This window comes from Leopardus geoffroyi, chromosome D4, assembly GCF_018350155.1.
Source record: "Leopardus geoffroyi isolate Oge1 chromosome D4, O.geoffroyi_Oge1_pat1.0, whole genome shotgun sequence".
In the NCBI taxonomy this organism is placed as follows: domain Eukaryota; kingdom Metazoa; phylum Chordata; class Mammalia; order Carnivora; family Felidae; genus Leopardus; species Leopardus geoffroyi.
This window is the reverse complement of record NC_059342.1, coordinates 46460441-46487539: the sequence shown is the minus strand read 5'-3', so window position 1 is coordinate 46487539 and position 27099 is coordinate 46460441. Positions and strand designations below refer to the sequence as shown.

Here is a 27099-nt window from a genome sequence, read left to right as displayed (position 1 = left end):
TGATACTGCTATACATGTATATTGGAATTGGCAGACGGTGGGAGCAAGTTTACTCACTGTTGGAACGTGAGCATCCAGATAAGCAAGAGTTGGGGGGGGGGGCGGGGAGGCGCTAACATGATACAAGTGGTAATGGATTGCAGTTGGAAACGTCAGTACGAACTCATGTTTAGGTGGAGAAGGTAGTCTCATCAGACAAATGCTGGCAGAAGAATCAATGGATACATAACCTTTTAGTATATGTTTACAAAAGCCTTACAGTTGTTCATGTGTGAATCTAATCATCTATCCTAGGGGTTAGCAAGCTGTTTCTGTAAAGCCCTGAGAGCAAATACTTTAGGCCTTGTGGGCCACATGGGCTCTGTTGAGACTACCCCATTCTGCCCTTGCAGCATGACACAGCCATCCACAATTCTGTGAATGAATGAATGTGGCTGTGTCCACTCAGCGCACAAGATTTGGCCCACAGTCGGCCAATCTGTGATCTCTTCTAAAGAGTAACAAAAGAGGGGCGCCTGGGAGGTTCAGTCGGTTAAGTGTCCGACTAACGCTCAGGTCATGATCTCTCAGGTGCGGGTTCAAGCCCCATGTGGGACTCTGCACTGACAGCTCAGAGCCTGGAGCCTGCTTTCGATTCTGCGTCTCCCCCTCTCTCTGCCGCTCCCCTGCTTGTGTTCTCTCTCTCTCAAAAATAAATAAACAAACATTTAAAAAAAACATTTAAAGAATAACAAAAGTGAAAGAAAGTGTATGAATAAAACTACATGTATGTATGAGCTCAAATATTTAAGAAGTACTTGTAGAAAACATGCTAGCAGAAACAGCTTTAAAATGTTAACCACACTCTTCTCTGGCTGGTAGAATAGGAACCTTTCCCCCTCCTTATTCCTACAGTTGCACTTTTTATGTATTGAAAATTTGAAAAAGAAATCCTAACACCAGTGTCTGAATTTGTGCTTCCATCGGTAAGCTAGAGATTCCCAGGCCAATTTAAGCTTTGAAAACCTTCTTACTTGTGATATTTATATACATTCAAAAAAAAAAAAAATACTTAATCTTCATCCAAGTCTCCACAATAATAGACTTGTTTTGACATTCAGAAGCTATATTTTGAAATATTTACTTGCTTCTGATCAATTCGGATTATGATTCTCAAACTATTGTTAGTCATTCATGAATGCTTCACTTCGTCCAGAGCTGCTGAAACTTTATGAGGATCGCCTAGAGCCACAATATTGGAAAATGTTGCCTGCTTTCCTAAAGCTCTCTTTAATGACCCGTGTTCTTAACAGCCTCTGTTTAAGCGACAAAAGAGGCAGTGTTGTTAGGCGGGATGTACAGTGCATTGCACAAGTTTACCCTGGCAAGCCGCAGGCCCTGATCTGCAATCCTGTGTCAGCACTTTTCAGTCCCACTAACATGGATACAGATGGGTGTGCGGGCTGCTCCGGGCTCCTCCCGGGGCCAATCAAAACATGGAAAACAAAGGCCTTTATAAGCTCAGCACTGACCACAGTCCCTACAGTGTTGCTAAAGTCACATTTTTCCTTTGACTTTCCATCTACAGAATACCTATCACCTGAGAGAAATCAGATTGCATTCACAGCCGGGGACTTCGGCCTGTTGTTCTGGGGAGGGGATGTGATTTTTCCCTTCGGAGAAGGGAAAATGAAGCCCTTCTCGCTCTTTCTGTAAGAACTTACGAAACAACCCAATAGCTCTCTGAACACAGGATGCAAACCAAGGACACCTAGTCAGCCCAGAGCACGGGCACACAGTTGGACAGACACTATGCAAATAAAGGAAAATGAAGAAAGTGAAGCCGTTATCTGAGACCATTCGAGGGAGAGAAAGATATGCTCGCTCAACTTCACTAGCATCTCCAAAAGCCCTACCTTAGCCACCATAAAGGTCATCCTCTCCAGTCCTTCACCCCACCCATTATTCTCTCTCAGAAAGACTTTTGTGCTATTATAAGAATTTGTCATCATATTCGGGTTTAAATTGACTTGTTTTTGTCTATTTCCCTTATTAGAAATCTGTTCTTTGTGAGGCCAGAGACTATAGTCTCTTTGTTTTCAGTTTTTGTGGTGTGTGGTGCTGTTTTCCATAGTAAAATGTGATAAATATTTGTTGAATCCCTAGATGAATAACAGGATAATTGTAGCAAGACACCAGATTACTAGTCAGACAGTGTGTGTTCTAGTCTGGCCCTACCATCAACTAGTCAGGTGTAACAACAAGGTTCCCACTGTGATGGGAACACCCACCCCAAACCTCAGGGACCTACATCAGAAAGCATTGACTTTTGCTCACAAGTCTGTACATTTGCTGGGGCTCCACGAGGCTTGGTTCCAGCCAGCCTTCAGGGTAGAGTCAGGTGTCTCCGTATTCTGGGACTGGCTGCCATTTGCGGCATGTTTTTATCTGTTTTCCTCGAGAATGGCAGAGCCACAGAGCGGAAAGCAGAAACACACAAACCTCCCAAAGCCTCAGCTTGGAACTGACACACTGTCACTTGTGCCTACGTTCATTCCACTGACCAAAACGAATCATATGGTCAAGCCCAACCCCAGGGGGCAGAGAACATACTCCACACAGGATACACCACAGCAAGGATGAGGAGGGAAGGAAGAATTGTGAACAAGCCACATCACCTAGCGCATGACACAAGCAAAATTCAGTTTCAATTTCCAAGAAAAAAAAAAAAAAAAAGACTGACAATTCCAGTCCTGATAAGCACAGGGCTTTTCTGAGGGCCAGATGCTCTCATGTAGACATTATGTAATTAAAATTGTTTAACCAAGAGCTAAACATTGTGTAGGCACCAGATAATGATTGAAAATGACCATTGACAGGGCGCCTGGGTGGCTCAGTCGGTTAAGCCTTTGACTTGGGCTCAGGTCATGATCTCACCATTTGTGAGTTTGAGCCCTGCATCAGGCTCTGTGCTAATGGCTCAGAGCCTGGAGCCTGCTTCAGATTCTGTCTCTCTCTCTCTCTCTCTCTCTCTCTCTGTCTCTCTCTCTCTCAAAAATAAATAAACATTAAAAAAAATTAAAAAAAGAAAATGACCATTTGCTTTTTCTTATAGAGAAAAAGACTACAATCAAAATACAATATGATCGGGGCGCCTGGGTGGCTCAGTCAGTTAAGTGTCTGTCTTCAGCTCAGGTCATGATCTCACAGTTCGTGAGTTCAAGCCCCATATCGGGCTCTTTGCTGACAGCTTAGAGCCTGGAGCCTGCTTCAAGTTCTGTGTCTCCCTCTCTCTCTGCTCTTCTCCCACTCATGCTCTGTCTCTCTCTCCTTCAAAGATAAATAAAAACATTAAAAAAAATTAAAAAAAAAACAAAAAAACAAAAATACAATATGATCATCACTTAACATAAGTTGTGTATAAAATACTGTGGGAACAGGAGACAGAGTTGTTGAGTTGGCCTGGGTGATGCTCATGATGTTCTGCAAGCTACTTTACAATTAAGGAAGAATAACCATTGTGGAGAACAGGGAAGTGGAAATGTGTAGGAAGAGAGGAGGCATTAGCTTTGTCAGTAATATTTCCTTTTTAGGGTAAAAAAGCAAAGATTTGAAGCAAATATGGAAAAAAAGTCATCATCTAATAAACCGAGATGTTGAGAAAACGGAATCTGTTATATTATTTTCTGTGTATGCTTGAAATATTTTATAACGAAAAAATTTTAAATATATATTTAAAAATATTTAAATATTTTATAACCAAAAAATATTTTATAACCAAAAAAATTATAACCAAAAAAATTTTGAATTTTTGACAGAAAGAGATAGAGAGATAGTGGGGGAGGGGCAGAGAGAGAGGGAGACAGAGAATCACAAGCAGGCTCTGCAACTGTCGGTGCAGAGCCCGACGTGGGGCTGGAACCCATGAACCGGGAGATCATGACCTGAGCCGAAACCACGAGTCCATTGCTCAACAGACTGAGCCACTGAGGTGCCCCCAAACATTAAAAATTTTTGAGTTATTTTAAATTATTTTAAAATTATTCAAAATAATTATTTTAAAATTATTTAAAATTATTTTAAAACAGACAAAGAAGGGAATGAGGATATTCTTGGCAGAAAGAGCACAAGTGGTAGGAAAAGTAACTTGGTCTTAACGGATAATAGTGCAAAAGGGACAATGGTGGAAGAGAGTAAAACAGAAGAATGAGAAGGCACTGTAGTCATTTCTCAGGGCTGCTGTACAAATAAATACCGGGTGGTTTAAAACAGCAGAAATTTATTCTTCCACAGTCCTCAAAGCTAAAAGTCTGAGATCAAGGGATCAGCAGGGTTGGTACCTTCGAAGGGCGCTGAGAGAAATCTGCTCCATGCCTCTGTCCTAGCTTCGTGATGGTCAGGAATTCTTGGCATTCCTCGGCTTAGAGAAACATCATTCCAACCTCTGTCTCCTTCTTCACATGGCATTCTCCTTGTGTGTCTGTGTCTTCACATGGCCATCTCTGCACCGTCTCTGTGTCCAAGTTGCCTCTTCTAATAAGGACACCAGTCAGGTTGGATTAAGAGCCCACCATACTCCAATATGACCTCACCTTAATTTAACTAATGACATCTGCAATGACCCTATTTCCAAAAAAGATCACATTCTGAAGTACTGAGGATAAGGACCTCGGCAGATCTTTGGGGGAGACCCAATTTAACCCGGAAGAAGAATCATGATGTTGCCACTACTTTTCTTAGCTATTAGTATCAGCATATTTTTGTACTAACTAAAAAATTCACAGGAAGGGCATAGTAGGTTGTTAACCAATTGAAAGACCTCCTCAGGGGACCTATGACTTCTCTGACTCTGTAGAGGGAAGGAAATCACACGAACGATGATGCTTTCTGCGTTTCTTCCATTTTACTATTTATTCATGTGCCTCCCAGGCTAACCCACATTATGCTCTGCTTCCCTGCTTCACACCAGCCCACGCTGGTGACTCACCATCCTGCCCCATCAGTTTCGTCATCCAAAGAAAAAACCCTCTGGCTACTACCACCAGTGTTTTGGACCGCAGTGCTTTGCCCTGGAGTTAATGTTTAACCCCGGGCCCTTCAGAAACTCACTTGCACACCAAGATCTGGCACCAGGGGTCCGCTTCATACTTGGTGTCCAATTTAGGAAACTTCCTCAGGAAGTTCTTCACAATGTATGGGCAGAGTTTTCAGGCGTTCCTGACCTGTTTTCTGGTTTACAACTATAGAAACAGTGAATTACTTCAAATCAGTCATTCGACTACTTGGCCCATGCCTTACCCTAGCCAAATGCTTTTCCCCTCCAACTGTATGATCCAGCGCTTGTCAATTTCTCTATCCCCCCATTTCACTCCACCCTCTCCTTTGCTCCCTATTCTTAAAATCGTCTTCCTTTTGTCCTTTTCACCTCCAGGTCATTCCACAAGGTTCTCCCTCCAGCTCCTCAAATGTCTACGCATTCTCAACCTTCACTCTCTCGGTGGTCGAATATCACTTCTTTGGAGAGGTTTTCTCTACCCCTCTCTCTACCCCTCTTCCCTAAAACAGCTTCCTCACATTCTCAGACTTACTGTGGCGTTTATTTTCTTCTAGATTTCTTTGTTCATTTCATTATTTACCGGCTTATTGTATGTCTCCTTTAAAAAATGAGATCATCTGTCTATCTAGTTCAGGAATAGCCTCTGCTGCTCATACAGCACCTGGCACATAATAGGTGCCTAGTAAATATAAATTGAATGAACAGAATAAAACGCTGAGCTTCCCAAAATCGTTACAAGTTTGGGGTCTAAGCAGGAAATGCAGGTCCCTTGCATTACTGGCCTGTTAGTGCTGGTGTCCTAGGCCTCTGGTTCTGTTTGCTGAGTTACTGACACTTTATTGTAAATCCCTTATCTTGAGTTTTTGACTCAGTTCCAAAGTTCTGGATTCCAGACCCTGCTTACAAGAGACAGGGACCTAAAGAACCCGCTGGTCTTCTCCCTCTCTCTCCCTGCACTCGAGCTTTTGCGTGCCGGATATTGTAACTGCTGCTCCTATCCGCCTTGACCCCAAACCCGCCAAAGTCCTTCTTGTCTGACTCAGTTCCTGTCCTCCTTCTCTCTTGTGCCTACCTTTCCACTATAAATCTTCTTTCTTGTTTCTACCCCAAACATGCCATGATGATAAGCATAAAGGAATGGTTAATCTGAACACATTTTTAGAAGCTAATCGTTCCAACTCACGGTGGCCTCTATTGGAGGCTTGTGCAAAACTGCTAGTATATCTGTGTCACTAAATACAAATAAATGTCCACATCAATCTATGCGTTTGCCAACACCAATATAGATAGGGACTAAAGCTGCGAGGTTTTCACGTTTGGGTACTTTTAGACAACTTTCGGGTATAATTGAGAGCATTTATAGGATTGATAAGGGGCATGCCTTGAAGACTCTTCTCTGTAAACCTAATTATATCACTTTCCTTAAAATCCAGTGTCCAGAAAGCATTTGAGAAAAGCTACTTTGAGTTGCCTGGATATTTTCCAAGCTCTGGATACCATAGTTAGTCACATGGAATGTGGAATGGGCTAGACGTTTTGGAATTGTTCTTGTTAAACTGGTGTAAGCGATTGACCCAAAAGCTTTAATAATCATTATTTGTTTAACAAGTTCCTGTGAGGAAAGCTATGCAGTTGTCTTGTGAAGTAGCTTCTTAAAAGGCTTTTATTTTGTCTGGATATGATAAGAATCATTACATGGTATGTCTAACCGATGACTTAGTGCTCTTTCAGTGCATAGAAACTTCTATGGGAAAAAGAATTAGACAATAAGCACCAATGACTTAATACATGCCATGTTTCCAATTCAATTTGCTTTGATAAAAATCTAATAATCTCCAGGAACACAAATATTTATCTACAGTGATTGGACAGTCGGTTAAAATAGGCATTCTCGGTCCCTTCAAAACATTCATTTGTCCTTTATACGACCCACACATTGTCAAGAGGTTAATAATGTTGAAAAATTCCTGTGGTGTTTTTAGTTTTTGTGCTATCTGGCACAGAAACATCAGGATCCTTAATTTTGTTTTCAACATAGCATATTCCTTATTCACAATCAATGCTCCTCTGTCTTAATCAACAAAATAGGAAACAGATTTTTAAATTCTGAAATCACTATAAATTCATAGCATTTTTCCTTTGAAGTAAAATATTTTACATGACTATAGTGAAACAGGAAAAGAATTTGTTTGATCAGAAGGCTCAACAACTAAAAGAATAATAATTTGTCTTCAGAGAAACAGATCAAGATTTTAAAGGTAAACAGGTATTATTTAAGAATTTGGTAAAAATGATTTTTAAATGTGCTAGGTTTTATGTTATAGAATGTGTTTCAGAATATAATTCAGCCCTAAATACAATTACATACCACATTGCCTGTGTGCAAATATTATTCTTTCCTATTTAGACATTGTTTTAAGTATGACATTCTACCTTAGTAGCAAATATCCTGGCTCCACGGTAAAATGTACCTTAAAAAAAGATAAGTTATCTGCTCCAATAAAACCATGGCAGATAAACCCTTTCATTGAATATGTCAAGCACATGTTAAATCATAAAATCTCATAGGACTGACTGTAGAGGATACCTGCATACAAGGTTCCTATCTTTATATACATTAGATCTCTAATATGTTTCAAGTAAGCCTTTGAAAAAAGAATAATTTATAATTCGTAAGATGCGGCAATTAATATTAGACATCAAATTCAAAAGCATGGATGGGCTTCACTTCTTTCAATAAATCTCAGGTGTCTAGAAGAAAAGTACAATGGGAAGAAAACGCTGCGGATCAAAACAGTGGGTAAAGAGGAACGAACCCAATTCTAACCCATCAGAGAGATGGAAGCCTCCAGAAACAGGACGCTGTCTAAGCCTCCCATTAGTCTATGTGATAAGCATGTTGCTATTAAAAAGCAAAGCAACTGACCACCATTTCTCTTAAAGTATGTGAGGGAGACTAGAGATGTTTCCATTGTCCCCATCTGTCCCCAGCTTCTTGTTTGGACTTGAAATCTCCTCCATTACCTTTATTTACCTAATCCACTGACCACCCCGCCTCTCATATCTACCACTATTTTCTCACCTCCTTAACTTCCTTCAAAGTGATCTTGCCCCATGGGCCCATCCTGATCAACCCCAACCAACCATGTTCACGCCTTTCCCTATTTTTATCCCTACAGTTTCACTCTCAGGCACAACTCCTCTGCTGAAGGCTATCTTGCCTTGGGTCCATGTTCAGCAGCTGGCGTGTGTGTGTGTGCGTGTGTGTGTGTGTGCACGCATGCCCACGTGCCACAGCTTGTGTTTCAGGGTAACCATTCTCCCTGTGCTCAAACCCCAGCTCTGCTCTTCTGTTGTGAGGTACGTCAACTAAACCCATTAAGCTTCGATGCTCCCTTTCTGTAAAGTGAGGATTATAATGGAATTTACCTAGTAAGGATATTTTGAAGCTAGAAGAGGTAATGCAAGTAAATCACTCAATACAGTGCTGGTAAAGAGTAAACACATAATAAATACTGGTTTTTATTATTCTTATTGTATTTATTATTTCATCTACACACAGGCAATTCTCTTCAGTGTGGACGCAAAACATTTTCTATTACTTAGTATCACCTGTAAGTTTGGTGACTGCACTGTTTGAACTAAAATTGGGACAAATCCAGAAAATCACACGTACTTATGCAGGAAAGAAACAGAAGCAGTGAAATAAAAACAGTACCAGGTGATTTGAGATGGGGAAATCACTGTGTCCCTAAGTCCTGTGCTATGCTTTTTTAATAAAATTGAGTCCTCAAAGAAAAGTATGCTGGGTCTACACAAGTGAAGTGAAGGACTAATTGGTTTGGGGTTGGATTCTGATTTCGCAGGCAGGTTAGAACAAGCTTCTTCCCCCCTGCATGGGATGCATAAATACAGACACCTGTGCAGTGTACTAGGTTATTGCTGTTAAAGAAAACCTTATCTTCTCTTCCGACAATTTGTTGTGAGGACAATGTCAGGAAGAAAACCTTCCCAGTACCAGGGTGGGAGGGGCCAGCAGACAGAACAAAGTCGTGAAACAGACTTATTATCATGTGAAAACCAGAGCTGGAAGGAAGTTTTTGATAGAGCTGGAACCCCTGTTGCCAAGGAAAATGGGCCAGGAGGTCTATGATATCTAAGGTCTTCAGTAATTGTATCTGAGAGCAGACTTGTAACAAATGCTTTCAAGTCTGTTAACTGGATGGCTTTGGAAAATCCCAGCTGAACTCTTAGAATCTCATCTGCCTAATTCCAATTTTGCCAATATTTTAAATGCGTATATAGTATAAGAACCAGGGCTTTCTGAAACCCTGCCATTAAGGTAATACCGGAGGAGGAGACAGAGAGGGGAGCAGGGAAGGTGTGTGGCTGAAGGTTGGTGGCACAAGAAGGCAGCTCCAACAGAGACGGACTATAACAGAATGGCCTTCTGTGCTTTTTAAAGGGAATTTCCAGGATAGACACACCTCACAGACAAATCTAAGTATGGCAATACCTTCCTCATTTTCTATAATCCATGCCTCTGTTCTCAAGCATTTATGTGGATAATTGAAAAATGACAGTATATCGGGGACCTGGTGGCTCAGTCAGTTAAGCAGCCAACTTCGGCTCAAGTCACGATCTCATGGTTCGTGGGTTCCAGCCCCACGTAAGGCTCTGCGCTCAGAGCTCAGAGCCTGGACCCTACTTCGGATTCTGTGTCTCCCTCCGTCTCTGCCCCTCCCTGCTTACACTCTATCTCTCTCAAAAATAAATAAACATTGAAAAATTTAAGAAAAATGACAGTATAACACATTTCTTTCCTTGAGTCTCCATTTCCCTAAAGGCAGATGAGCTTCAATACTGAAGACAAATGCTCCATGTGGCAAAGGACAGTCGTGTCTCAGGTAATCCAGTGATCTCATCCTGATAGCCCGGCCCTACCAGTGCCCTTCCCAACAACCCTGAATGGAAGCAACACCCATGCACCCATGGGAATAGAATGGCCCCAAATGGCCTTTTGTTTTCATGCTCCTAATCTTCAGAGTCCTCACGCTCTTCTCTTGACCTTGCTTTGTTTCCAAGGTGAAATATTTATATTCCTACTGTACCTTATTTTGATAGCTGGTTTATGGTGTCTCTCATTATGCTCTTTAAGATGTCGTTACTGATAGCCCATTAAGACTTTGTAACGGAGGAAAAAATATCCATCCTGTCCTGGGATAAGAACTAGGGCCTAGGGGCGCCTGGGTGGCTCAGTCGGTTAAGCGTCCGACTTCAGCTCAGGTCACGATCTCGCGGTCCGTGAGTTCGAGCCCCGCGTCGGGCTCTGGGCTGATGGCTCACAGCCTGGAGCCTGCTTCCGGTTCTGTGTCTCCCTCTCTCTCTGCCCCTCCCCCGTTCATGCTCTGTCTCTCTCTGTCTCAAAAATAAATAAACGTTAAAAAAAAAATCTTTAAAAAAAAAAAAAGAACTAGGGCTTAAAAGGTAAAAAGAATATGTATGGTCCATTATCTACTTACCAACAAATGCAGACACACCATAATTTATGCCAACATATATAGAGTATATAGACAGCATAAAAGTAGGGCATGAATTATTATTGTTTTGAGAGAGAGAAAGAAAAAAAGAGAGAGTGGGGTAGGGGCAGATGGAGAGGAAGAGAGAGAATCTCAAGTAAGCTCCACGTTCAGCACAGAGCCCAACTCAGGGTTCCATCACATGACCCTGGGATCATGACCTGAGTCAAAATCAAGAGTCAGATGCTTAACCAACTGAGCCACCCAAGTGCCCTAAGGCAGAAATTATTGAAGCCAGGTCCAGGTACCCAGTTCTTCAATATACTGTTCTCTCTACTGTAGTGTATGCTCGAAAATTTCCATCACAAAAAACTTCAAAAATATATATGGGATCCGAGAGACAAACTCAGAAAAGAAAAAAAAAAAGTGATCTGAATGATATTCTCTGATGTTAGATTACTGTAGGCAGCATTCCTATGCTTAGGAGACCTCCAGTGTTCCTCTCTGCAACCTTGGGAAGCTCGTGGGAGGAAGAGGGGTGTTTATTTTTAGTGTATGTTACTTTAGTGAGTGCCCAGTTTTCTTGCTGAGGTGGTCCAGGCACGAAATGCTATGTATTTGATTTTTTCAAACTACATGGCGGCGAGGAAATAAAAGTGTAAAAGCTTCGGTATTGGACAGACTAGATTCAAACACTCTTAGGGTACAACTTGGGAGCAATTACTAATTTCTCTGACCTTTCATCCCCTACAAAGTAGAGTTAATATCAGTTTCACAAGGTTATTATAGAAAAAGTGCCTACTGATAGGTCTAGCAAATAACAGATTGTCGATGCATTCTCATTTCCTTCCCACTTGTCATATTTTCAGCTGCCAGTCATATAGCATGTTGAAAAAATTCCAAAGACTTTCTAGATATAACTCGGAAACTTTTTCAATTCTCCAAAACACCAGCAAAATCTTGGCATATCCAGTCACTGCACATTATTAATAGTAGAGCTATTAATAGACAAGGAACCCACGCCTTTAGATAGACACCAGATTGTGTGGTGTTATTAGAAAGGACAATAAACGCTCAGTCAGGGACATGAATTCTCATCTCCACTCTCTCACTAAGAAGCATTGCCTTTAAAAGGGACACCTAGCCATCTCCTGTCCTTGGAGAAGAAATTTTTCTAAAGCATTTTTGAGCCCCCAACTTTCTAAAACAGAGAGAATGATAAGCATAGAAACAGACTAAAATATATATGCCATTAATAATTTGATATGTTACTATACTAAATAGACATCAGTTTGATTGTCCTCAGGTATGAAAACCACCCTTATTAGATTTTGACAAAGTAAAAGCACTATACAAATATGAGGTTTTGACTCTGGATCAAATGGCCTTGGCCAGAGGCCACTGCAAATAGTTCTGTTGTGTGATTATTACTGTTTTTACTATGATGAAAGCAGGATTATGAATTTAATGCAATAAATAGCTGCAAAGTAGCTAAAGCTCAGCATAGAGAATAATTAACAGTGTGGGACATCAGCAGGCCCCTGGCCTGGCCCCGTGCTTACCGTGGCCTTGGCAAGTTACAATTGCTTGATTGCTACAATAAAGCATACCCTGTCTTTAAAAGTTGTGAGAAGTTAAATGAGACAATGCTGGTAAAATGTTCCTGGTATTACTAAGTGCCTAAGAATCTATTTTCTTCATGAATTTCCACTTTGGAAATATTATATCAGTACTTTATCAATCAGGTTGATTTTCCGGAGTTAAAATTCAAAATTTTACTTTTCATATTTATGAGTCATTCACTGTTACATGTGTATGTGAGAGAGAGAGAGAGACAGAGACACAGAGATTACACATTTATAGGGTTTTAAAAAACAGCAAAATCTTAATTAAATAGCAAGAAGACAGTATTCAGCTGAGCTGAGCAGTCATGAAGGCAACATGGAACTCACAGACAGACTAGAGGGAGTTAAGGAGTGGGTGACTCTCAGTAAGAAACTGCTTCCTTCCATCAAAAGTCACAGATGTCTCTACAGCCCCTGCCACCACAGCCCCGGTCACAGGCAAGTTGTGCACGCACATCAGTCAAGACAATATGCAAATCACCCTTGAACAACAAAGGAGTCACATCTCCAGCATATTCCATATATGAAGAATTGAAAGCTAAGAAAAGAAAGAGCCTGCACAAGGCATGTAAACACAGTTGAAGGGTCTACATTTGAGATGCTACATTTTGAACAATTGCTGGAGACAGCATTCTCTTCCGTGGAAAATCAAGCTTTCATTCAAGAGAGTGACCCATAAAACCTAGACAGTGCTGGATGTGACCCAGCACTCTGCTACTGACACAGAGCAGCAGGTGACCCAAAACCCAGAGGACAGGAAGAAACCAACACACAAATGGAACCACCCAGACCCAGCCTTCCTCCGACCTCATTTATCATAATCCTAATGGATGGGGACAGAGGACAAGCCGCTGCTGGTGTGTGCTGTTTTTGCTACGTGTGAATTCAAGGCACAGATGAATCTATGTATTTCCACCGTTTAGGCTGAGGTCTTCTCAAAGATGGCCTGCAGTTTTGTTTTTAAAAAAAAAAAGAAAAAAATCAGGTGAACTGGACTGATAACCATACAACATTTGCAGAGAAACACCCATGACAAACGATGGCCAGACAGCCTAATCCTATCTAAGGGCACCACCTCTGATGTGTACACGACAGGTATTGATTTTGGCCCTGACAGTCTTCAGCCTCTCACCACAAGACGGGATTTGGAAACCTCAGGCAAGCTGGCTGTCTTTCTCTAGGGGCTCAGTATCATCGCCAGGGACTCCCGGGGAAGAACAGACCCCAGGGCTTTTACTATTTGAGGACCAAGGGATTATCTTCCTGTCTCCGCTCCAAACTGAAAAAGCAAATCGTCTACCTTTATGTTTCTTCTGGCTCATAAGTCTTCCTCAATGCTTCCCTCATTTTTCTTCTTCCTTTCTCTCCTCACAGTTTCTTTTCCCAAAGGCATTCATCTTGTCCTCACCTCCTATCAACCAGGAAATCATTTAGCTGCTGAGACGGGTGGCCCCAGTTTACTTTGTTTTAAAGATAGACTTACCCCCTAGTAGAATCCCTGCCAGAAAGCCTGCTCCACCGCCGCCCCCACGGCCCCACCGCCCTCACCTCCTCATCCTTGAGTAAGAAAACCCAGACATTTATCTGGGCCTGCAACTGCCCTTGCCGGAGGAGCCAGAACCTCCCAGACAAGGGAGGAAATGCTGTAGACAATAGCTGAAGCCACTCGGTCCACAGCACTCAACTTTTCAACCACACCCATTGGTGGAATTTGTTACCGGTAAACACGCATTGCTCTAAGCACCATTATTTGTTAGAGATGAAAGGGAAAAATCATCTGCTCCTGAAGTCAGCCCAGCTCTTACAGATGATTCTGGATCTGATACACATGAAAAGTGGATATTTGTGCTTCTCTGAGCCAGAAACTAGACAGGGAAGCCCTTTGCTACCTAAAGATTGCCCTTTTCTCTGTACCTGGAGCCCAGTTGGTCTGCTGAAACTCCAGGATGGGCAATGACTTCAAATCAGATTGTAAAGTAATGAGGGCAGGGAACATGAGAAACCTGTGCAACACTACTTGGAAACCTTATCAAAATCCCCTTTAAGAATTACATGGTGGTTCGAGTTAGCCTTACAAAATTACATTTAACCTAAGTAAAATGATGATAAGAATAGTGAAGAATACGGAAAAAGAACAATGAGAGTACCAGCAATGATCCACATCCTGAGGGGGTCCTTCCTGACTCACCCAGCCTGTCTCCCCATAGGTGAAGCTGCTACCTGTCAGAACTTGCAACATCTCTCGGGATCCTCTTCTCTTTCGTGGTATCTCTCAACTTAGTCCAGCAGCCATAGCTCCAACCTCTCTCCAGCAACTGGCAAATAATGAGCAAATCATTCAGTCAATGTATTGCATTCAATGTATTTCAAATACTTTGCAGTTCTGTGTAAGGTCTTCAAAGTCAGCATAACCCTGTTACGTTTCTATCTCTTCCATGGTAAACGCTCTGTCTTTTAATGACGGATTTGATTTTTCCAATAGCCAAGAGGTGTTCATAGCCAGTCCCTCTGGGAAATAAAATTGGTTATCAAGCGAGATAAAATATTTTCTGTTAAAAATAAAGTGTACTCTATTTTTTTAATGTTTGTTTATTTATTTTGAGAGAGTACAAGTGGGGGAGGGGGCAGAGAGAGGGGGAGAGAGAATCCCAGGGGGGCTCCACACTCAACACAGAGCCCCACGAACCGTGAGATCATGACCTGAACTGAAATCAAGAGTCGTGTGTTCAACCAACTGAGCCACACAGGTGCCCCCAAAATATACTGTAAAATAATGTGTGTGTGTGTGTGTGTGTGTGTGTATAGTAAATTGGCTCTGAAAGATGTTTCCACTGGTAGGTTTAAATATGTTTTATGCCAGTAGGTATGAAAAGTTTCCAAGGGTCACAGCTCTGAAGGACAATTCACATTTGGATATACACATTATGCTATGTTTGCTTTAAAAGATTGATTATTTTATAGCTACAATTCATAAAGCCTGTGGTCGTAAAACACCTCCCTCTATCTTGGAGGCAGACTACACTTGTACAAATAATGTTATCAGGTTCTAACTCAGCTAAGACCACTTCTGGCCCTAAACATGGCTAGACTCCATTCCACTCTCAAGTAGCCAGGGCCACAGGATCTATTCCCAAACATGACTTCTAGCTTACACAGGAAAATAAAAAAGGAAATTTCATTGCAAAGGGACCAATCCTGTAAAAGGATAAGAAGTTACTAAAAAATCAAAACAGCTTCAACCATAGAAAAAAGCTGAATATTGGTTTGGGGGCATTTTTGTCAATTACAAAGGGCTTTTAAAGAGAGAGGCAGCAACTTTATCTCAATACCACATCTGCCACTTGCCAAGGTGTGGCATCCATCTCCAATAACCCTGCTTTGTCACCATCCAGCTCCAACGGACTCAACGGTGCCCTTTGTCACTTGCGAGTCTCACTCCTCAAATCTGCTGCTTGCTACTTGAAAAGCTCCTAATCTACAATTTCGTATTCTGTGCCCACAACCTCCATGTTATGTTTACTCATTCTCTTCTTAATTCTCTAAAAAGTGGGATTCTGGTTTCCAGAAATAAAGACTGGACTTGAGATGGATTCAATTCTTGGCTTTTAGTTGTGGCCTCAGAAAATGTCATTAAACTTCCTAAGTCTTTCCAAATAAAAAAGAAACTATTATAGGCTGTCCTAAATTATTTAATATATATTCCTTAAAAACTGAAAAAAAAAAACATGACCATATAAGGCAAGTGTTTATGAGTTTGGTGTATTTTCGTCTGCATATGTTACATACATAAGTTTTATGATGTGGGAACATAGTATAATATTTATTGTTGTGCTGTGTGCTTTGCTTCCCTTTACAAGATTACCAGTAATGCAGCCTCTGCTTATACATGTCTTTGCAGTGACCAAGAGCCACATAACTGTGAAAGTAATCTCTTCTGTTGTGGCTGCTGAAATGCTGGCAATGTATCTGATATTGAGAGGTCCTCCCCATTTTGGTTTTAGATCTTCCTCCCTCTACCTGCATACATTTGCCCTCCTGCGGTCTTCTAGAACAACACATATAAATCTAATCCCTTTGCCATATGACAACCCTAAAATATTGAAAGTGAGCTTTCATAGCTCTCCAGCTCTTTTCTTCTCCAATCTGAGTAGCCTTGGTGTTTTTGTTTTTCTTTGTCCATTTCTCCTCTGACGTTATTTGTGGGTCCTTGGTCGTCCTCACCATAGCATCTGCCAACTCTAGCTTCTCACACCCCTGAGGCCTCCTTCAGTTCCATCTCTCACCTGAAACCCTTACCCTGTCAGTGTAAACTCCTCTCTCTCCCCCAGCTTCTACTGAACTTCATTCTGTTTTCATAGGTCTCCTCATCTAGGCTGTAAAAGATATGTCTTGTATTTCTTTTGGAACAAACCACTACCCACTTTTCACCTCTGCCATCATCAACCTCATAGGAGACTGTCTCAAAGCTACCTTTAGATTCTTTTGGTTGACTTTGGCAGTTATTTCCTTTTTTTTGTTTTTTATGTAACCATTTTCTGTGCATTGTTGCAACCTAATTTAGAACAGTCTCAAAAGCTAATAAACTAATCAAAATGCTTTATGAAGTGGAAAAAGGAAGGATCAAACATAAAGAGAATTGTATTCATCATCTGGGCCCAGTTTTATTTTCTTTAATGTGCATATGTATACATAATTGTCAAAATGACTACTCTGGAGTCCAACTGCTAAGGTTCAAATCCCCATCACTTAATAGCTCTGTGTCCTCTCTTTACTTCTGTTTCCTCATCTGTAAAATGGGGATAATAGAAACCACCTCATGAGGTTGTTATGAAGATTTCGCGATTACCAGTAATACGTGGGAAGTGCCTAGATCAGTAGTTGGCACTAGGCAAGCAAATGTTCTAGGCGCTCGGGAAAATCACTTTTCATCTTTCCAGGTCTCAACTCCCTAACCTGTAAAACGAGAAGGAAAAAGGATTAAATGCTTCCAACTATGATAGTGACAACTGTATGATCCTAGAGCCCTTGACATTTTACAAAGCATGTCCATATGCAGCAGCTCACTGGGAAACACTCATCAGTATCCCATGCTTTCAGTATACCTGACTTGCTGAAACAGCTGACCAATGTACTGGAAAGTCTAAATACTGACTCTGGGCCCTGGCCTCCATTTAGCAGAAAGATCCAAAGTCCTCAAATAGCTTATGCCTTCTCCAGTATCTGGCTTGCTATCTGCAAAATCACTCACCTTGAAAATCTGGACTACCAAATGGCATGTAAGAAACTGGAAAGAGGCAGGCAACGAATAAAACAAGGCAAGGATATTTATTGAGTATCTACAATATAGATCATTATAATGTCAATCCCACTAAGCCCTCACAACAACCCGCGTGGAAGGTTTTACTACCCGTATTTCTGAGATGATTTCCTCATAGAGGCTCAATACGAGTGCCAAAGTCACACAGTTACTAAGTTGAAATCAGGTTGGAAGTCTGACTGAGCTCAAAGCTTGAGCTCATGCTAAAGTTCCACACTGTCTCCCTGAGATTTGCAATCTACTAGGATTGGGATACCGGTTGCCATTTTAACTTCTCTGCTCAACCTTAAGCCCACTGAAAGGTTTTGTTCGATAAATGGTGCCAAGAACATGATGAGGTATTTTATCATAACAACTGGCCTATAGGTGGCAATATTTTCCACTCGCGACTGACCCAATCCAGCACTCATCACGAAAGCCTCAATGCAAAAATGTCACTGTATTTTGAAGGCACCCTGAGACAGCTCTACCTCACAAGTCCACCCTGTAAGTGATCCAGACAGCTATTGAGCAATGACATTTCTTCCATATTTACAGTGTAACAGAGAACAAACACGTCTAAACCATGATCATTGTTCCATATAATAAATATTGTCATTGAATGAGCTCAGGCCACTTTTTTTTTGTTCTTGTTCTTCCTCGTTTATTTCCCATCAACACATTTTATTGCTCCCTGGCTTGATGGCTGCTAGCCCTGAGGGCACGTGAAAGTGAAGTCAGCAGAACTGTTGCTGAAAAGTCTCCAGTTGGTCAGCAGACTTGCTTGCCCATTCAAAGGAAGTAGCATGAAAGTGAGCGAGCAACGAAGCCATGGTCTTGAGATCCCAAAGACATCACTGTGTTTGGCAAACTCCACCGAACTAGAACGTTTGGCCTTAAATAGGTGAAATTATAATTATATGTTAAGCTACATCTACATTAGGGGCTCCTGGGTGGCTCAGTTGGTGAAGCGTCCAACTCTTGATTTCAGCTCAGGTAGTGATCTCAAGGTCTGTGAGTTCATTCAAGCCCCGAATCAGGCTCCCCGCTGACAGTGTGGAACCTGCTTGTGATTCACTTTTCCTCGCTCTCTGCCCCTCCCCCGCTGTCTCCCTCTCTCTAAATGAATAGATAAACCCTAAATAAAAAAAAATTTTTTTAAAGCTACGTCTACATTATCTTCATGGTCATTTTAAGAGACAGTTACCTGATGCCAGGCAGGGTACACTATATATTACTCTGTTTGGGCCTCACATGTAATCTTGTGAGGTAGGCACAGTTGTTATAACCATATTTAATGAGGAAACTGAGGCACAGAAATGTTTTGTAGTGTTCTTATTGTCATGGAACAAAACAATGGTAGCATGAGGATCCACACGCCAGCAGCCAACCTCCAATGCCCATGCTTTTTTCAAAGCAAGTTTCTGATTGCTTCTGGAAAATGGTAAGATACTCAAGTGCATGCCCATAAGCAGAACCATTTAGTTTAATAGTTTTCATGAGATTTCCCAATCCATTTAAACAATCCTGTACCAAGCAGTTAGTGTGATGAAAATGAACGCGATCTGCATATGCTAAGAAAACCAAAGCCACGGTGATCAAATGAATTTCCTCTGTAGGGTCACTTCACATACCTATTAGATTGATCACACACAGCATTTGAGATGGAATTACTCTGAGAATTTTTGGTATGGCTGGAGCTAACTTATGGTGAGTGTACTTAAGGGATTACATTTGAGTCTTACCATGACTTGTAGTCAAAGTATCTGACAATGAGATGAATAGCTGTTAGAAAGGAAAGGTAAAGAGAAAACTGTCAGCCCACAGAACAACTTGTCACTGATTTGTTTCAGAGGCTTGAATTCATAACTCTTCTTCCTCTTTTTAACTCCACAAAGGTCCTTCTCCTTCCAGAAAGTTCCTCTTCCCAAAGCCAAGGACTGATAAGGAATGAGGACAGAATATCAGGTGCCTTGTTGTCTCAAGTGGCTTATTGACATCGCTAAGATTTTTCAGACTGGGTAACACCCATTTAGCTTATTATGCCCCTCATGGCAATAATCTTTAGTACTTTCTCCCTGAGAAGGAGTGAAGTACACTGGAGTGGGATGATCCCATTATAAGAGCTAATTGTATGTGGCCACAAAATACAACTGAAAGGCAAAGGGGGACAATGGCTTGTAACAAGGAAGCTAGGAGACTCCACCTGGGGCAATGCTCCCTATGTTATACCCATATCCGTCAAGGAGGCATGACAAATGGAAGATGGCACAGCCCTAGGGGTTGGAAGGTCCAGATCTGAGTACCACTCACCCTATAATCTTGGGCAAGCTTCTTTTCCTGTTGAGGCTCCAGTTGTCTCACTGTTTTAAGGGATAAAACCTCACCCAGAGGGTCAGGAGACACTGATGAGATTTCATTCTGGCAGATATCGGTCACTCTAGGGATCTATGTCAATGTTAGTTGTGAGTTGATTCTTCAGAGTTCTGGCCTTGCCTCTCACTCTATCCAAAAGCTTGCCCTTGATCTTTGCACCTCTTCCCAAGCCCAGAAGAGGTAAAGATTCGACATTGCCTTGGGTGTGATCCCAGGCAGTCTTATTAATCAACATGATTTCCTGTTTCCCTACAGTGAGAAGAGAGGAGGGAAGCAAGGTCTGAGGAGAGTGGCAGGGGCCACACCAAGCGAGGACCTCAGCAGGGACAACAAGAGCCTGCTCAAGCTGAGTCAGTCCAGTGTTTTTTCCTGTTAAATGAATCACATGCTGAGGCAAATAGGTCTGAGATGTGCACACTCTTCTTTGCCTTTCATGACCTTCCAAATGAGTTGGTGATTTTTGTTTTTGTTTTTCCTATTTCACTTCTCTTTCCTTGGAAAAATGATTGTACTGTTTTCATTCTAGGTTGAGGTCCCCCCCAACCCCCACCCCCTGTCATTTCAATGTTTGGGGTGGAGCGGCAGTCATATCAAAAAAACACTGTGCTAATACATGACATTAAAGCCACTTAAATGTCCATTTTAATTGTTATTCATATTCCCTAAGCTTCTTGTGTTTTTTTAACTCAAGTAGGTTAAATTATAAATAAAATCTCATTGCATATTATATACAATAAAGTCTGAGTCTTTAAAAATCAAGCTCTAAATAGATGAATTTTCCATATGTGTCTTAAAAGGCTTATTGTTGTACACAACCAAGACTTTTTTCAGTTATTTTGAATGGGAATTCCTTCTGGAATACATAACAGAAAAAACATTTTTCTTCTTAACAAAATTAAAACTTTGATTCATTATTAAAAGCCATAATCCCTAAATCCTTTTAACACTCCTGGCCACCATTTTGTCCTCCTCTCATGTTTAAGTGAGGTCAGTTGTCACTGAGGCCCTTCTTCCATGTTTGGTTGATCTCCACGCATATCCATAGCTGTAATATCCTTTTTAGACAAGTTATCCAGGAAGAGATGGTTTTACTATTTGGTTAAATCTGGACAATGCTGACATTTCCCAGCTTAAGGCCCTCTGGTAACTTCTCACTATAGTTAGAATAGTAGCCAAACTCCTTTTCATGACTTATAGAACCCCATATGGCCTATTCCCTGACCTTCTCTCCAACCGATTTCCCCCTCATTCCCACACTGGCTTTCTCTCTGTTCCTCAAAAGGGCCAGTTTGTTTCAGGTGCTTTGCACTTGCCATTGCTACTTCCCTCATCTTCCTCTGACTGCTTCCTCTCCCTTTTAGGTCTAAGGTCAAATGTCACTTCCTCACAGAAGTCATCAATGTCTCCCACACCAAGCAGGTTGTAACCACTTTCCTGCATTATTTTCTTCCCAGCAGGTAAAGCACTTTTGGAATGCTTCAGGTCTGTTATACTCCAGGAGAAGGAGGCCTTTATCTGTCTTGTTCACTGCTTTATTACTGTTTCCAGAACAGCTGTCAATACATAGGAGGCACTCAATAAAGACTGTTAAAGGGAAAAATCCTGGCTCATCTCCACACCTCCTTAAAGCTCTTCCATTTATCATAGGGAGCTCTGGTTGCCTTGAGTCTTATTACACATTGGGTAACCCAGTCTAAGTTATCAATTACAATGACATCATCAGATGGCTCTCACAACATTGAAAAGCTGGTAACGTCCAATTTCATCCCAATTTTGGAAAGAGAGGAAGAGAATGTTGATGACACACCCTAATTTCTTGGGTAGTTCTTTTCAAACTTTTCCAACAAGATATAACTAATAGTTTAGGGGGGATCAGAACAAGAGTATAAAGTGCCCCCAAAGACAATATATCTTTCACATGTTGTGGATTTTTTTTAATTTTTAAAAAATGTTTACTTATTTATTTTGAGAGAGAGAGAGAGAGAGCACAAGAGCACACACGTGGGGGAGGGACAGAGAGAGAGGGAGAGAGAGTCCCAGACTAACAGCATGGGACCAAGACCTGGGGCTGTAATCCACAAACCGTCAGATCATGACCTGAGCCGAAATCAAGAGTCAGATGCTTAACCGACTGAGCCACAGAGGGGCCCTTTACATGTTTTTAAAATCCAGATGAACTTTGCATTCTAATAATCACATATCTGGGTTTGATTTAGCATAAAAGAAATTTCCCCTCAAATTGTTGGAAGAAATATGCCCTCCAAGAAGATGTGTCCTGTTCACCCTGGAAAACCATCAAGGATCCCCAAGTACATATGATCCAAGCTGGTAATCATCTAGAAATAATTCTAGTGGAGCCTTGAAGGGAGAACAGCCCTTACCCATCCTTTGCTACCCTCACCCCATCTTCACCCCGGTGAGGAAGAGCTCTGGAATAAAGACACCTAAGTGAGCCTTAAGTCGTAAGGGGTGTGAAGTTTTGAAAAGGAAAAAAAAAGGCTAAAAGTTATATCTTTCTGCATCACTCTTTTTTCAGACATTTCTTTTAAATCATTTCTTTCCATGTGCTTGACAAGGTGGGAGGTATAAACTCTCCTTTCTCCCTAGAGGAGAGAACCTACAATGAGCATATAACTCAATTTTCCCAGGACCATCCTGGTTATGACTATGTTGTCCTGGCAGTATTATTCATGCTCCCTCTCCATTTGTATAGTATATGGTCACTCCAACGGATGCCTTCCCCACTCTCCCTCCCACTTAAAAGGACAAGCAGGAACCACTCTGAACAAGTCATAAACAACATGATGTAAATCTTCTTCCAGTCCAATTTCAACCCACCAAGGAAAAGGAGTCCTTATGACTCAGATGAGTTGTCCATTTGATCCATTGAGAAAAATCATAAAAGCATTTGGGGTCCAAACCTTGGTTTTAGCAATGACATTTCCTTTGTCTAATACATTTCTGCAATTAGGAAATCGATAATTACCATGGATTGCTCATTAAGGATTGGAGGTTCAGGATCCAAGCCATCATGGCACAAATTACAATAATAATATTTATAGGAACAAGACAAAAGAAGTGACCAGGATGGTGAGGGTGAATTGAGTTAATTAGTAAAAGCATTTAAAAAGAAAATGTAATAGGGGCGCCTGGGTTGCTCAGTCAGTTGAACGTCCAACTTCGGCTCAGGTCATGATCTCAGGGTCTGTGAGTTCGAGCCCCACATCGGGCTCTGTGCTGACAGCTCAGAGACTGGAGCCTGTTTCAGATTCCGTGTCTCCCCCTCTCTCTGCCCCTTCCCCCACTCATGCTCTGTCTCTCTCTCTCTCTCTCAAAAGTAAATAAACATTTAAAAAATTAAAAAAAAATAAAATGTAATATATTCAGTCAGAGATGCCACATGAATTTGAATAATCAGCCCTTTCAATGACCTGGCATTTGAAGGCATGAAAAAGAAAACCGTTATCCCATGAATGTACCAAAAAAGATTGCTGGGGTAGTAATTATGGTGGCCACTGTGGGAAGCATAATAGACCAATGGTCCCAGCTGCTGCCCTCTGAGATCCATCACCACATTTGTTCTGAGGCCGTGCTTTCTGTGGCTGCTCCCAGCCATGACTAAGCACAGCAGGGCTACTAAGGGCAAGCCCGTTCTTGAAAGACCTCTGATGCAACTCCCAGTTAGCCTTGCCAGAACTTCCTCAGAATTGAAATCTTAAGGCCTTTCTTCCTCGTCTTCTCTCCCTCTCTTCTTCACAGGGATCAGTCCTGCATGGGGGTCGACAGCTCTCCCAGCGTCCTCCAGCTCCCTCCCATTTTCTCTCACAAGGTTTTCCTCAACAGATCTCTTCAGGTCTAATCTCATTTTAGCATCTGCCTCTCAGACGACCTGAACTAACAAAGTGATCCAGGCAGGAACTAGTTGAGGGATAGAGAGAATTAAGCTTTTTAATGCATTTAAGATCATTTGATCTAATACCAAGAAGCAGGGTAATAATGGGTGATCATAAAAGAAGAAGTTTGAGGAGTTTAATACTTAAAAGGGAACTTTCCCAGAATAACTAAGTCATGATAGAAGTGGCTACGACAGTGGGGGCGGAGGTGAGAATACTCAGGGTCAGAAGTTATTCATTTGCATATCTGACGCTACATTAGATCCAAAGGCCTGTAGGAGATCTTTTTGATGTAGAACTAGGGAAATGTTGACAACATTGTTTCTTGCCATCTAGAAGAAGCCAATCTATGGTGAAAGAGAAGAAAGGCAACACAGAGAGGGAAGCAAGAGCTTGAGGGGGATCCTTGAGGGAGATTTTGACCTCTTATTTCAATTTTTGAGGAAGTCCATCTGCATCCTGATAGCTCTCATGGGGGGTTGATTGTTCAACGTTTCTCATTTCACCTAAACTAGTTCAAGATGGGTTTTGTCACTTGTCACCAACAGAGACGTGACTCACACAACAGAGAAATTTTATTTTGTTTTCTCTGAAAAACACTTGTTGTATATCCAAGGCCACATTACTCATAACAGCAAAAATAAATAAAATGATAACAATTCAGACATCTACCAATGGTAGAATAAATTGTAGCAGAATCATCCAATGGAATATTATTCAGCAATAACCATGAATAAAACCACAGCTACACATGTCAATAATGATAAGTCTGAAAATAAAATATTGAGATACTAGTAAGTTCTAGAAGAATTCACACTATAAGATTCCAGTTACATCAAGTTCAAAAACAAGTACAACTAAACCATGTATATTACGTAGGAATACAAACACAAATGGCAAAACTAACGAAAAGCAGGTAATGGTTTATGCAAAATTTAGGATAGTGGTTACTTCTAGAGGTAAGAGGGGGATGTGACTGGAGAGGACACACAGGGACATCTAAGGACTGAAAAAGCTGTATTTCTTAAACTGAGACATGTATATAGGATGTTTGTTTTCTAATTCTATGCATATATATTTAATTCACTTACATACAATTTTATACATATATTTATATTTTTAAAGTAGGCTTCATGCCCAGCATGGGGCCCAACATGGGGATTGAACTCAGGACCCTGAGATCAAGACCTGAGCTGAGATCAAGAGTCAGACACAACAAACTGAGCCACCCAGGTGCCCCTACATATGATAATTTTAAAACAAAAATAATTATTACAATAGCTACTATTATTTTATATAATTAAATAAGACTACAGATGTTTAGCAATAGTGTCTAGCATAGAGTAAGCTCTCAATAAATGATAAGAGCCATAATGAGATGCAGATATTTGTACCACTTAGAAGAAAATACCGCGGGGCGCCTGGGTGGCGCAGTCGGTTAAGCGTCCGACTACAGCCAGGTCACGATCTCACGGTCCGTGAGTTCGAGCCCCGCGTCGGGCTCGGGGCTGATGGCTCAGAGCCTGGAGCCTGTTTCCGATTCTGTGTCTCCCTCTCTCTCTGCCCCTCCCCCATTCATGCTCTGTCTCTCTCTGTCCCAAAAATAAATAAAAGTTGAAAAAAAAAAAATTAAAAAAAAAAAATTAAAAAAAAAAAAAAAAAAGAAGAAAATACCAAAAAGTATGTCTTCATCTGTGTACACACCGCTGTGTTCCAGATGCCTGAAAAATCTGTTAGAACCACAGCCCCATCAGAGATTGAAACTTGATGGTTTTCAACTTTTACTCATCTAAGTGATAGTACCAGAAGAGATTCTCAGATTCACAGCCACAGACAAGAACGTACTTGGTTAATATCAGACACTCGGTGGATATCCAAAGTAATGAATATAAAGTGTTTAGTTACCTGATATCACATAATTAGCCCAACACTGCAAGAAAAAATAATATCTGCATCTTAGTAGAGAAAATAAGAAACAATGGATCCAGTGTCAGCTTCGATCTATTCTAACCAGGGTCTCCTCGCAAAATAAGAGAAGTATGGAATTAGTCACGTACCCTGACCATCATTTTATCCAGCCGCTTATTTTACGACTGAAGAAGGAAAAGCTGAGGGAGGTTATTTGGATTCTTCAAGGTCAACAGTGACTTTGTGGTAGAGTCAGGACTAGAACAGAAGTTGGGATGGAAGCTGCAGAAAATGTCCTGCTATCGGTGTTCACAGACCAAAAAGAACAAAAGAAGAGACTAGAAGGAAAAGTGAGCGAGATCAGGTATGGACAGTCCAGCACCCCATCCCTTTCAAAGGAGCATAAGAGCTGGAATCCACTGAAGCTTGCAGAGGATATAGGCTCACCACTTTACTTTTTGAGTAGCACCTCTGAATGAACTCTACTGGAGACAAGTTCCTGGGAAGAAGCCACACTCAGCTAATTCTCATAGCAGAAAATATTTCATAGGCAATTTCAGAGTGATTTCCTTTTTTTAATGTTTATTTATTGGGGGGGGGGCAGGGCAGAGAGAGAGGGAGAGAGAATCCCAAGCAGGCTCTGCAGCTATCAGCGCAAAGCCTGACGCGGGGCTCGAACTCCCAAACTGTGAGATCATGACGTGAGCCAAAATCAAGGGTCCAACACTGACTTAACCGACTGAGTCACCTAGGTGCCCCTCAGAGAAATTTCTATCGCAACCTCACTCTCATCTCTATCATCTGCATCTAATGCACTTGATGAGCATACAGTACAATACTTGTTATTAACTATTTTATTTTTCTCTTAAATCATGTTTATCCCTAGCCAGTTACCAATCTAAGGCTAAGTTCACAATTATTTCTTCAATAAGTACTCACAGGGATAAAGGATAAAGGCTCTGTACTAGGCACTAGAAATCTAATGCAAAGTGTTTAATCAAACTCCATTTACTGTGTCCAGTCACGGGAGACAGTGATTTATTCAGAAGAACATACCAAGCAGAAGTAACTCAATGCAGACAATTCCCCTCAACTTTTTTGTCACAAGACAATTAAATAAGAGCTCATAAAGAAACTTTGCTTGCTTCAAAACCTTATCATCTTCAGCCCAGCTGATAGGGAAAGTAGGTCTTATGGCTGAACTCTTGAACCAGGAAAGGATCAGTCCAAAGTTTCTGTCAGGTGACGTGATCTGCAAAACTATTTCCATTCCTTGGCTTATCTTTACGACCGAAAAATGATTGCCTCTTATTTGCTTTATATGCTGGAAAATGTGGTTGAATTGCTGAAGCTGTCCCAAGCTAGAAGTTTCCTTCTGGGAAAAAAGAAAAGTCATCCCCTAAATGCAAGTTTTAATTAATGAAAAAGTAGCCTAGATTATCAAACT

The 27099-nt window shown here is 41.3% G+C and overlaps 1 long non-coding RNA gene across 2 annotated transcripts in view; it reads right to left on the bottom strand.

Annotated features, from left to right (window-relative positions):
• LOC123593686 overlaps window positions 1–27099 on the bottom strand; it is a 139699-nt gene that overhangs the window by 60185 nt on the left and 52415 nt on the right. For both annotated transcript variants that reach the window (XR_006710456.1, XR_006710457.1), the window contains 4 exons: window positions 17026–17132; window positions 14368–14494; window positions 5089–5219; window positions 4320–4512 (listed from right to left, as the gene is read on the bottom strand). This is a non-coding gene — a long non-coding RNA (uncharacterized LOC123593686). The remainder of the gene's footprint in view (window positions 1–4319; window positions 4513–5088; window positions 5220–14367; window positions 14495–17025; window positions 17133–27099) is intronic.